Raw genomic sequence first — 10,674 nt, 5'->3', positions numbered from 1 at the left:
ATTTAACGATTATGAACCTAGAATGAGTGTAATTGCTTGACTTATGTTTACAAACCTTTGTGACTATCTATTCTTGGCAATGTATCCTCTGGGATACACTACGTCACAGCCTTGACTAAATAAAACGTGTAACTACAATGTGCAATTATGTTTTGTTTTACAACTATTTAACACAGAAATCGCTTGCAATATATTTTGTTTAGCAACCCAAGTCTTCTTGCCAAGAAAAGGGTTAATAGGTAACGTGGTAATCGTAGAGAATCATTTTTTTTTTGGTTTAGAAAGAATTTCGTTTTCCCGACTTTCTTGAAAATTATGCACGAGATTTTGCACACATCCATACCATGTTATTAAGATCAGTGAGTTCTATATATTAACATACGTCTCATTTCTAAACAGTTTTCTACTTAAAGCGTAATAATGTTGTAGCAGGTGTGTGAATTCATAAGATTTACCTTATGTTGCTGTTAAAAATTCTGTAGAATGAACTCTAAGGAATTGGCTTACACCACAAGTCAACTGCGTCCGCACTCGTTCCATGAAAAATAGTGAATAAATAGGTAGCCGAGAAATAGTTAATGCATTTTTTACGACATTTACTAAATGGATCACAATGGATAGTAAACAACACCATGGAATATACTTACGTCGATCATAAAGTCAATTACATACATGCAAATGCTTTAGAAAGGAATATATAAAAGATAAAGTTAAAAGCGTTTTTAGACATTAATGTTTCGTGTCAATATATAGATCACCATTCTGTAAGTAAAGCGCTTAATTTAACCCTTATTTTGCACCAGTGTGTTTCTTTATAACGAATGCATTAGCGCAAAATAACTTGTATAGTGTATGACTTTGAAGGTAAATGAAGGAAAAAATATATAATCTAAGCTTCTTCGTGGCTAAGCGGTTAACGTACGCGTCTTTGGCGTGGAAGAACCGGGTTTGATTCTCGGTGGGGGTTTATGCGTTTCGGATTCCACTTTAATGAGTGGGTATACGTATCATATAGCCTCGCTACTGAAAATGACGTTGAGCTCAAATTCAAGTCACCTCTAATGATAAGAAGGTTATAGGAAGTCCAAGGGCTGCGAACTATAAGTTTTTTCTTTAATAAGACATTAATTCCTTTAATATACGTTTGCTTGCTGTCTCAAAATTCTATTGGAGTAATATTGCGCATAGTTTCCACAAACAAGGTACGTGTATTGTGAATTTCATTTTCCTAGGCATATTTGTTCGGAAATTATAACGTTTTTTCCGGGTTCGAAAACTAGTGGAACGCACTGTAGTTAAAAGGGGAACACGAACCACTCTAATGCGTTCAATGCTCTTCAACCGGAAATCGAATCCTGAACCATGTAGACTACACTAAAGATATGCACGCTAGCCACTATACTACAGATGTAGACAGAAGAGAGAAAGAAAATTTATAGATTTCGGGAGAGAAGAATAAGAAAAGTGTGGAGATAATCATGTTTGTAAAAATTACGTTACCAGACTCAGAACCGAAGTGCTTATTGTATATAGACGAAGTTTTGCAATTTTGTAGCCTGTCAAGGTTACACCGATTTAACTCCATCCTAGACACTGGGTCATCTAGTCTGGTGGATAACGAATCTTACGACTTACGGGTCACGAAGTTTGTGACCCGTCCCGTCATAGCTTAAAGCCTATGAGAAAGAATAGTCACGATGTTCGTCGTCTGTTCCATCATTGTTTAAAGCCTATGAGAAAGAATGGTCTCGAGTTCATGATCCGTTCCATAATTGTTTAAAGCCTATAAGAAGGAATGGTCACGAAGTTCGTGACTCGTCCTCTCATTGTTTAAAACTTATGGGAAAGTATGGTCGATCACACGGACTTTAGTAGAGTGACATGTGACCAACCAAACGGCTTTCGTAATCAATATTTGTGGCTTTCCAAACGCTAGTGAGCTACCTCTTAACTGATGAAGCTCTCCAATCAGCTCAAGGTATTCGTTAAATACTGAACATTATTCCCTATGCTGGGAATCAGTCCCCTTGTGGCAAAGTTGCTCTGTGTGTGTGTATATATATGGTCCTTGGTGTGGATTCTGAGTTCGAGTACATCCCTCTGATAGAAACCAGAGTATGGTTTGGATTCCCACTTTAAGACGCAGGTATAGCATAAGTGTTAAAAATGAACATTAAACTACAATCAGCTAATGGAGACATTGTGGCCCAGTGGCGGAGCGATCACTTTCGGTGGAATGGGTTCTTAGCTTGATGCGAGGCTATACGAGTCTGTGGCAGACAACATCGTGTCCATGGGTTTTCCGAGATTCTCTCGTTTTCTTCCACATTCCAATTCTACCAATTGTTTCATAATTATTCCGTTCAATTACCATCCCTTTTTTAGCCTAAAGGACTTAAATATGCGACACAAAACCAAGATTTTATATAATTTCATTTTCAGAGCAGCTAGCTACACCAGGAATCGTATCAAAGTATACCCTACTGCACAAAATTTGGTCTCCAAGCTGATTAAAAGAGTGGTTATGTGACGTTGGTTCAGTGATTACTCGTGCAAACATGGATTGCTATATTTTCGTTTCCCATCACTGGTATATGTTTGAAGGCGTGGAAAACTGATATTTAAATACTATACCAGTGAAAGAAAAACGAGTTCCACTCTGTTGTGAGCGGCAAAATAAAACATACTAATATGCATTTATTTAATGCGTGGTTTGTCTTAATTAAAAGCAAAGGTTCTGATGGTTTGAAATGTTTAATTATGGTTTCTATGATTGCGTGTATGTGTTTCAATTTACGTTCGAGAAAATCCACAAATTGCCATTATTAACATAACATCACATGAGCCAAGACTAACCTGTATGCAAATGTTCTGCTTCCAAGAGTTCCTCCTTGGTGTCTGTGGCAACGATTCTCTCCTAGGTTGGTCTGATCCTTTGACGGCCTGGTTGGTTAGTCAGTGCTGTTTTCTCAAGATGTGGTAGATGTTCTCGCTTCTCCCAACTTGGCCTGACTGAAATTACTTGGCTGAAGTGTTATTGGTCTATAGTTATAATGAAGTCCAAAAACTAATGACCGGAGTTCTTCAGATACACACTTTTGATCCCTATTAACTGAAGTCGGAATTCAAAATGGAGACTCAGCCGAAGATGAACATGAAAACTCGACAAGAGAAGCCCAAAGGCCAAAGACAAATCAAGGCAAGACTAGCCCCTTGATCATTTCTAACTTCAGGATTTATATGGGACCAGTGTCTGTTGTCTTATTGTTTTCCTCATTCTTGGGTTTTTGATTCTTTCTTTGTGATTTTGAGAACAGAGATTTTTCCATCTTTGTTCTTGCTCAATATGTATTCGTTAGTTAAAATTTTTAACAACTTAGTATTCTACTAAGAATTGCTTGAAAACACAGGGAACTATAACGTTTTCGGTTTCACAACAGTTCCACATGTTATAACATTCCCTTGCAGTTTCTTTCTTTTTAGAAGTTAGTTACCTTTTCTTTTGTTTCATTTAACTCTCTATTCCTTACTGGTTCTTAGTTAATTGTCCCTCCTTTTCATTTCTACAGAGAAGTTACATGTTAATAATTTTTTATCAATAAATAAAAATGATACCTAAAAATGGTGATAATTGATCGCAGTTAAATAACGAAGTAATTGATTTGGAATATAAAAATATCACACTTGTTATTTAATGCGAAAATCAGATTCTAGCAATAAATGTGTTAAAGAAATTAATAATTATACGAGTGTACCAAGAAAGGTTTTCCTGCACTGCAAGGCTTTTTCAAGGAGGGCGGACGTTTACACACTAAAAGCGAACCGAAAGTCTTGTTTTAGAATGTGAAAGCATTAATAACGCACCATGCATAGACTACACATACATTATTATTATTATACACATTTTTATTATTATTTTCAGTTGAAACATGGGTTTTGACACTGAGCAAACTTAGAAACACAGGTTATAAGAAACGTACCAAGGAAAAGAAAAAAGTATTTTTGGGAAGCCCACTTGTTTGAGTTCATCCTTATAATAATTGTAGAATTACGTAGATAAAGTAGTACGTAGAACAATTTATCGCACTTGATTCGGTTTTCCCCAACAACCTTTTTTATTATAAAATTCTTGTTATACACAATATAACACAAATTCACTATAAGTGTAGTCCGAAGACCAATACAAAGTTCTCTATATAGTTTGGACAAAATAGGTGTCTCTAGGCCCAAACAGCCAAGGAAAGGATTCCCACAAAGCTCCAGGCAAGCTGATAGAATGTGTTTTAAGAGGAAAGAGTTCCCATAAAGCTCCAGGCAAGCTGATAGAATGTGTTTTAAGAGGGAAGAATTCCTACAAAACTCCAGGCAAGCTGATGAGATGTGTTTTATAATTCCTCAGTACTCCAGGCAAGCAAAAAGAGGTTGGATTCCCGCATTGCTCCAGGCAAGATAGACAAGTAGGAAAATCACAAAGCCCCAGGCTAGCTGGATGTTTGCAGTTAGGACCTCTCAGAGCTCCTGGCGAGCTAAGAAATGGGTTGAGTTCCCAAAAAGCTTCAGGAAAGCTTAGTGGGCAGAAGGCCTTAGTGCTCGAGCCAAGCTAGAAGTCTTGGGTTAGGTTAGAACTCTCAGAACTCCATACAAGCTAAGAGAGAAGAATTGATGCCTAAACTGATATCGATTGAGACATTACATGGAGTTTTATACTTTCTCGTGGGCAGCGGTGGCGCTGGTATTTCTTTTCTGTTATTTGACCTGACGATAACGATTTGTTCTGTCGTCTGCTTCTTGTAGTAATTGTACTAGAAGAGAATGTGATTTTGTTTATAAACAAGAAGCAGGGGTTTTTGTTTTTAAATACAGACTATGTGAAGGATAATACAGTATAAATAAAAGAAACGAGCCACACTACTACACGTTCTTGCTCTAATTTTTTAAACTCTAAGTATGTTATTCTGAGGTTATTACTGAAACATTTATTTATGAAAAGCAAACAGAATTTCAAGGGAAACTTCGTTTGAAGAGAACTCAGCCTCAAAGGTAAACTACCGTTTCTGAACTTTTTAATGACAAATGGTTATCACGTATCAGGGTATTTATGAAACATTTGTTTATGTGATACCAACAGAATCGCATTAGGTATGTTTGAGGATATAGTAAATAATAATAATAATAATAATAGGGCCTAATAATAATAATAATAATAATAATAATAATAATAATAATAATAATAATAATAATAATAATAATAATAATAATAATATAATAAACTACTCTTGTAAACATTTTTGTGACAAGTGGTTTGTGCAATAACATAGTATTATTTATGAAACGTCAACCCAAGGACGTTATAAAACAGAGGATCTGCCTATACAACAAAATCGTGAAGCCATACGTCACAGTTTCGCCACACTCACTCCAGCCCGTTTCGCCCAATAAAATCGCAATATTTTGAGCCAAAGTTTATGACGGAATGAGAGTAGCCAATCAACAAGAGTAAACGTGCCGATGCTCGGCTGTATTTTTTTTTTTTTTGGCTTCGTTTAGTTAATATAATGAAGATACATACGGGAAGATCCTCTAAATTATAACGTTCTTTTGTCAATCAAATCACCTTAGTCGTTTTTGAGGAAACTGCCTGGGAAAAACTGACCCCTAAGGATATCACTACAGTACTTATGAATTCTTCCGAGAAAAATGAGTTATACCATATTGTTAGGTTATTATAGAAACATTTATTTACGAAATATGAAGAAAATCGCTTATTATTTATGAGAAAATAGTTCGGAGAACTTAACTCCAAGAATAAACTATTCCTTCTGAATTTTTCCTTGAAAATACGACTGGATCTTTGCTTTATGAATATGAACAAAATTATTAGAGATTCTTAAGAAAATCGTAAATTTTAATTTTCTCGCTTCAATAAAAAAAAAAAAAAAAATTAGGGATGGGAACTAAATCAAAATTGAAAAAAAACGCCCCTAGGAAATCTTGTAAAAAACTTAAATTTTAAATTTGGTCTCGATACAATGAACAGCAAGTCAACATCTTTGTATCGGACGAACGGAGAGTCATAAAAAAACAGTTTTCGGCATGTAGACGGCATGAAATGAGTGAATCAACTGATATTTCGAATTCATTTTTTTGCACGGTCGCCATACTTTCTTTTCTCTTATCATCTCTAAGATAGAAATTGTAAAAGTACAAAAGAACCGAAGAAAAAAACTCATTCTCAGACAGTTATGCAATAGTATAGTAGGCTAATAATGTTTAATGCTTAATGCACTTTCATACAAGAATTCTAGGAATGACCCAGAAAATGCATCAAAATATTGTGATGTTGGCCAATAATTAGTTTCTAGATCAGGAGCCACAACAATTTCGGACGGTCTCTAAATCAAGTTTTCGTAATTTTTAGGGAATAAGCACGTTATACTGAGTTAAAGGATAGTTTGGGTTTGACTATGTAGTTCTCCAGATATAAGGCATACAAGAAAATTTTTGATTGAAATATATTGGAACTTTTGATCCAAAATTGGATTAGGGCCACAGAATTTTTGAATGGCCCTTAAATTGAATTTTCATATTTTTTTACGGAACAAGAACATCATACTAAGTTAAGTAATACTTTGGGTTTGGCTACATTCAAGGGCGCCCTGTAACTTTGCGGGGGGGCATTCATTAAACAATTTATTTAACAATATATATTACAATAAAAATACATATAAAAATATATATTCAAAAATACATGTGTCCCCAAATGAGGTTTGGGGGGTCCGGGCTCTCTCGCCCCCCAGGATCGGCACCCTTGGCTACATTATATGTAGTTCTCCAGACATAATGTCTATAAGAAAATTTTGATTGAAATTTAATGGATCTTTTGATCCAAAATTGGTCAGGGGCCACCAAATGTTTGAATGGCCCCTAAATCGAGTTATCGTATTTATTTATTTATTTTTTTTATTTTATTTTATTTTTTTTTTACGGAATTAGCATATCATACTAAGTTAAGTGATAGTTTGGGTTTGGCTACACTGTATGTAGTTTTCCAGATATAAGGCCTACAAGAAAATTTTTGATCGAAATATAATGGATCTTTTCAGCCAAAAATCAAATTCATGTTATCCAAAAGCACATTAGTGGCAAGTAATGGTTAAATAGAAAGCTTTGGCTACATAATGGTGATCTATCTACTGATAAATGTCAGCAATGCCTCCAAGCACTTTTATTTTGTTTCTTTATTTCCTGCAAAAAGCATTTCCATTTATATAAGTGAGTATATGTATTCCATTAATATTCCATTATGTGATCTATTACGTGACGAAATTGTGATCCATTTAGCAAACATTTTAGAAATATGCTCTAACTATTTCTCTGCTACTTATTTTTCCCTTCAATATTTTTATTGGAACGTGAGCTTGGAACACGTGTGGACGCAGTTGACTTGTGGTGTAAGCCAATTCTTAGAAATCATTCTAGATTTTTTTTTTTAATTTAGCAGCAACATAGGGAAATCTTGTGAATTCAGACAAATTATACAACATTACTAACGTTTAACGAAGAAAAATGTCTGAAGATGAGAAGTACGCTAATGTACAGGATGTTTGAAAGCGACACCGACAATGTTTGGGAGGTGATTCCTGCCACCAAGATAAGACAAAAAGTATAGACCAACTTGGGTGCAGAAACCCATAATTTCGAAGTTATAGGCTGCCGAAAACATGAAAAAGAATGAACTTTTAAAGGTTCACAGCGCCAATATCATGGGACCTTCCGTAGTTAGGTCAAGACTTCACTTAGGAACTAGTATGTTTTCTATACAAATATCCATGTTTAAGAATCCTGCGGTACTTCCGCAAGAATTTTGATAGATGTGGTTGGTGAGTACTTCAAATTATATGCATGTAGAAGAACTCCCTCCATAAAAATTGTTGCGTGAGTACCTTAGGAATCTGAAACATGTATTTTTTTAGATAGCGCACATATTGGTTAATAAGTGAAGTCTTGACCTGACTACGTTAGGTTCCATATTATTCAAGCTATGGACCTTTAAAGTTCATTTTTTCATATTTTTGGCAGCCTATAACTCCGAAATAACGGATTGCTACTCCCAGGTTGGTCTATAATTTTTGTTTTTTCTTTGGTGTCAGGAATCACCTCCCAAAAGTTGTCGGTATTGTTTTGAAACACTCTGTGTAGATCTCACTGACAAGTAAAGGGTCCAAATGGATGAATCGAGTTGAGGGATGAGACATAGTGCACCTGATAGAGGGTGTGATAATATGTGGGTGATATTTTCCAGCTACAGTAACAACTGATGACATTATTCAAAGAGTTCGTGACTTGATTCTGAACAATAGACGAGTGGCTGTTGATAAAGTGACAACCCATATGCAGTTTAGTCATGGTTCTACATATGATATCATAGATAACAGGCTCAATTTTCACAAAATCCGTGAAAAATGTTTTCCTAAAAAACTCGGTAAGGAGCACGTGTGAGAATCTGTCGGCACCTACTGCGCAAGTATGGTAACGAAAGTGAACTGTTTCTCGAGATGAAACGTGAACTGTTTTTCGAATAGAATTATTACTTCGAATAGATGAAACGTGAATTCGTGACTTTGACCTAGAGAGCAAACACCAGAGCATGGAATGGAAACACCCCGGATCTCCCGTCAAGAAGAAATTCAAGAGTGAAACTCCTGTAAGGAAAGGGACACTCCACACTGTTTTGGGCTAACAGGGGCCAGTCCTGGAACATTACCTGAAAAAGGTATCAACTGTAAATGATAGAGTGATATGCTGGTAAGCAAGTTGAAGCCTGCAATTCGCAATAAACTCTGAGATTGATTGTCGAAAGGCGTTCTTGTGTTGCATAACTATGCAGGTCTTATACCGCCTCACAGAGAGCTCAAACTCTTCAGACGCTGCGTTTTGAGGTGTTTTAGCATCGTGCATGTAGTCCTGTTCTTCCCCGTTGCATTAGCATCTGTTTGGTCCACTTAACGATGCTTTCAGAAGCCATCGGTTCAACTAAGATTAACAGGTGAGGAAAGCGTTTCATTTGTTGCTTGCTATGCAACCAAAAACTTTTTTGCAAAGGATATCAGAAAGCTTGTGGAACGGTGGATTGAAAAGCAAGGTTACTATAGTTCAAAATATGAATAAAAACATTGTACTCTTGTGGTAATGAATAATAAAAATTGATTGTAGATACTTATTGACTCACCCTCGTATGTTATAGAGTCTCTTTACGTAAACAGTGTGAAGACTTTAATGTATGTCTTTATCCAGTTCTTCTAATGATTAAAGAAAGTGTATGGGAGTGTCAGTGTAGGATCCTCAAGGCTCAAAGCTGCGGAGAGAATATTAGCGTCTCAACGCCCAAAAGTAGAAAGAAGTAAAAGGAATCTCAAGGTACAACCATACGAGAGAGGTAATTATGAGTCTCAAAGTCCAGAGTAACCAAGAGAGGATGATCAGCTCCATGCAAACTGATATTGATAAATCTGGTGTTCTTCCTTTTATATATAAAATTTGAGTGTATCCGTACTCCTTCGTGGCTGGCGCTGTTGTCTTCCTCGGCTCACGTTATGGTTAGTTGATACTTGATTGTCGTTTGCTTGCTGCTGTTGATGACTAACAGCTGGTTGGGATATTACAATATTTATATTTATTGATAATATATTTCGTTTGCATACTTTTTCTTAAAGAACTGCAACTTTTGAAAAGGCAATAGACTTACAGAAAGTTCTAATTGCATAACTATATCAGCCTAGGAGTGAAAATGTTGTGTTTTCTCATTCGTTCCTTAGGTCAATTAATTTTAACATATTATTAAAGTTTAACGAACGCTGCGTGTACACCCTCATTTGTAATTTCCGAGAAAATCGAGAAAAAGTGTTATTTCTTAAAGTGTTTTTCCTCTTGACATGGTTTTAGTAACTCTTCTCGGGCTATAAGCCAGATGCAAGTATTGACACCCGACGTTTCAAATGCAGACTTGCATTCATCTTCAGGGATTGTAATGAATAGACCGGAGACGTAAGCAGGTATATGGGTTTCAACTTAGTCCTATCTGGTCGGCCCTTTTTAGGAACAAAACCTGACATGCAACAAAGCCATTCTCGTAGTCACAATAACAGCCAATCAGAAGCCAACATTTCTCAGCCAACATTTTTCTCTCATTCGATCACAAGCCCCCATTTATAGCTTTGTCCCTACGTAGTCACTATATATACATGTTCAAGTCTCTCGTCTCTTCATGACAATCCCTGAACATGAATGCGGTGTCTCCATTCGAAACGTCGGATGTCAATGCTTTCACCTGGTTAATAGCCTGAGAAGAGTTACTAAGATATGTTTTGTTGTTGTAAACCTATACGATGACGCTGTATCATAAGTACGTAATTTGGCAAGACAAAACGGACACTGAAACTTAGCCTTATCCACCTTTTAATGCCCATTACCCCTGTTTTGAAACGAGAAGAAGTACATCTTTCAGAATTTGATTCTCATAGTTTAAATGTTGTAGTTTTAAGGTGAAACAAAACTAAATTCTCGTTTTAATTAAACCATGAGTAAAATTAATTCCACTAATGGTTAAAATACTATCACTACTTGTTACTATCATTAGTTCCGAGTAAATTACACTTCTGACGTTTACTCATTTTA

Source organism: Thermobia domestica, chromosome 14 (assembly GCF_964235325.1).
Source record: "Thermobia domestica chromosome 14, izTheDome1.hap1.1, whole genome shotgun sequence".
Taxonomy (NCBI): domain Eukaryota; kingdom Metazoa; phylum Arthropoda; class Insecta; order Zygentoma; family Lepismatidae; genus Thermobia; species Thermobia domestica.
The sequence above is the reverse complement of the archived record's forward strand: the minus strand, read 5'-3'. Positions refer to the sequence as shown.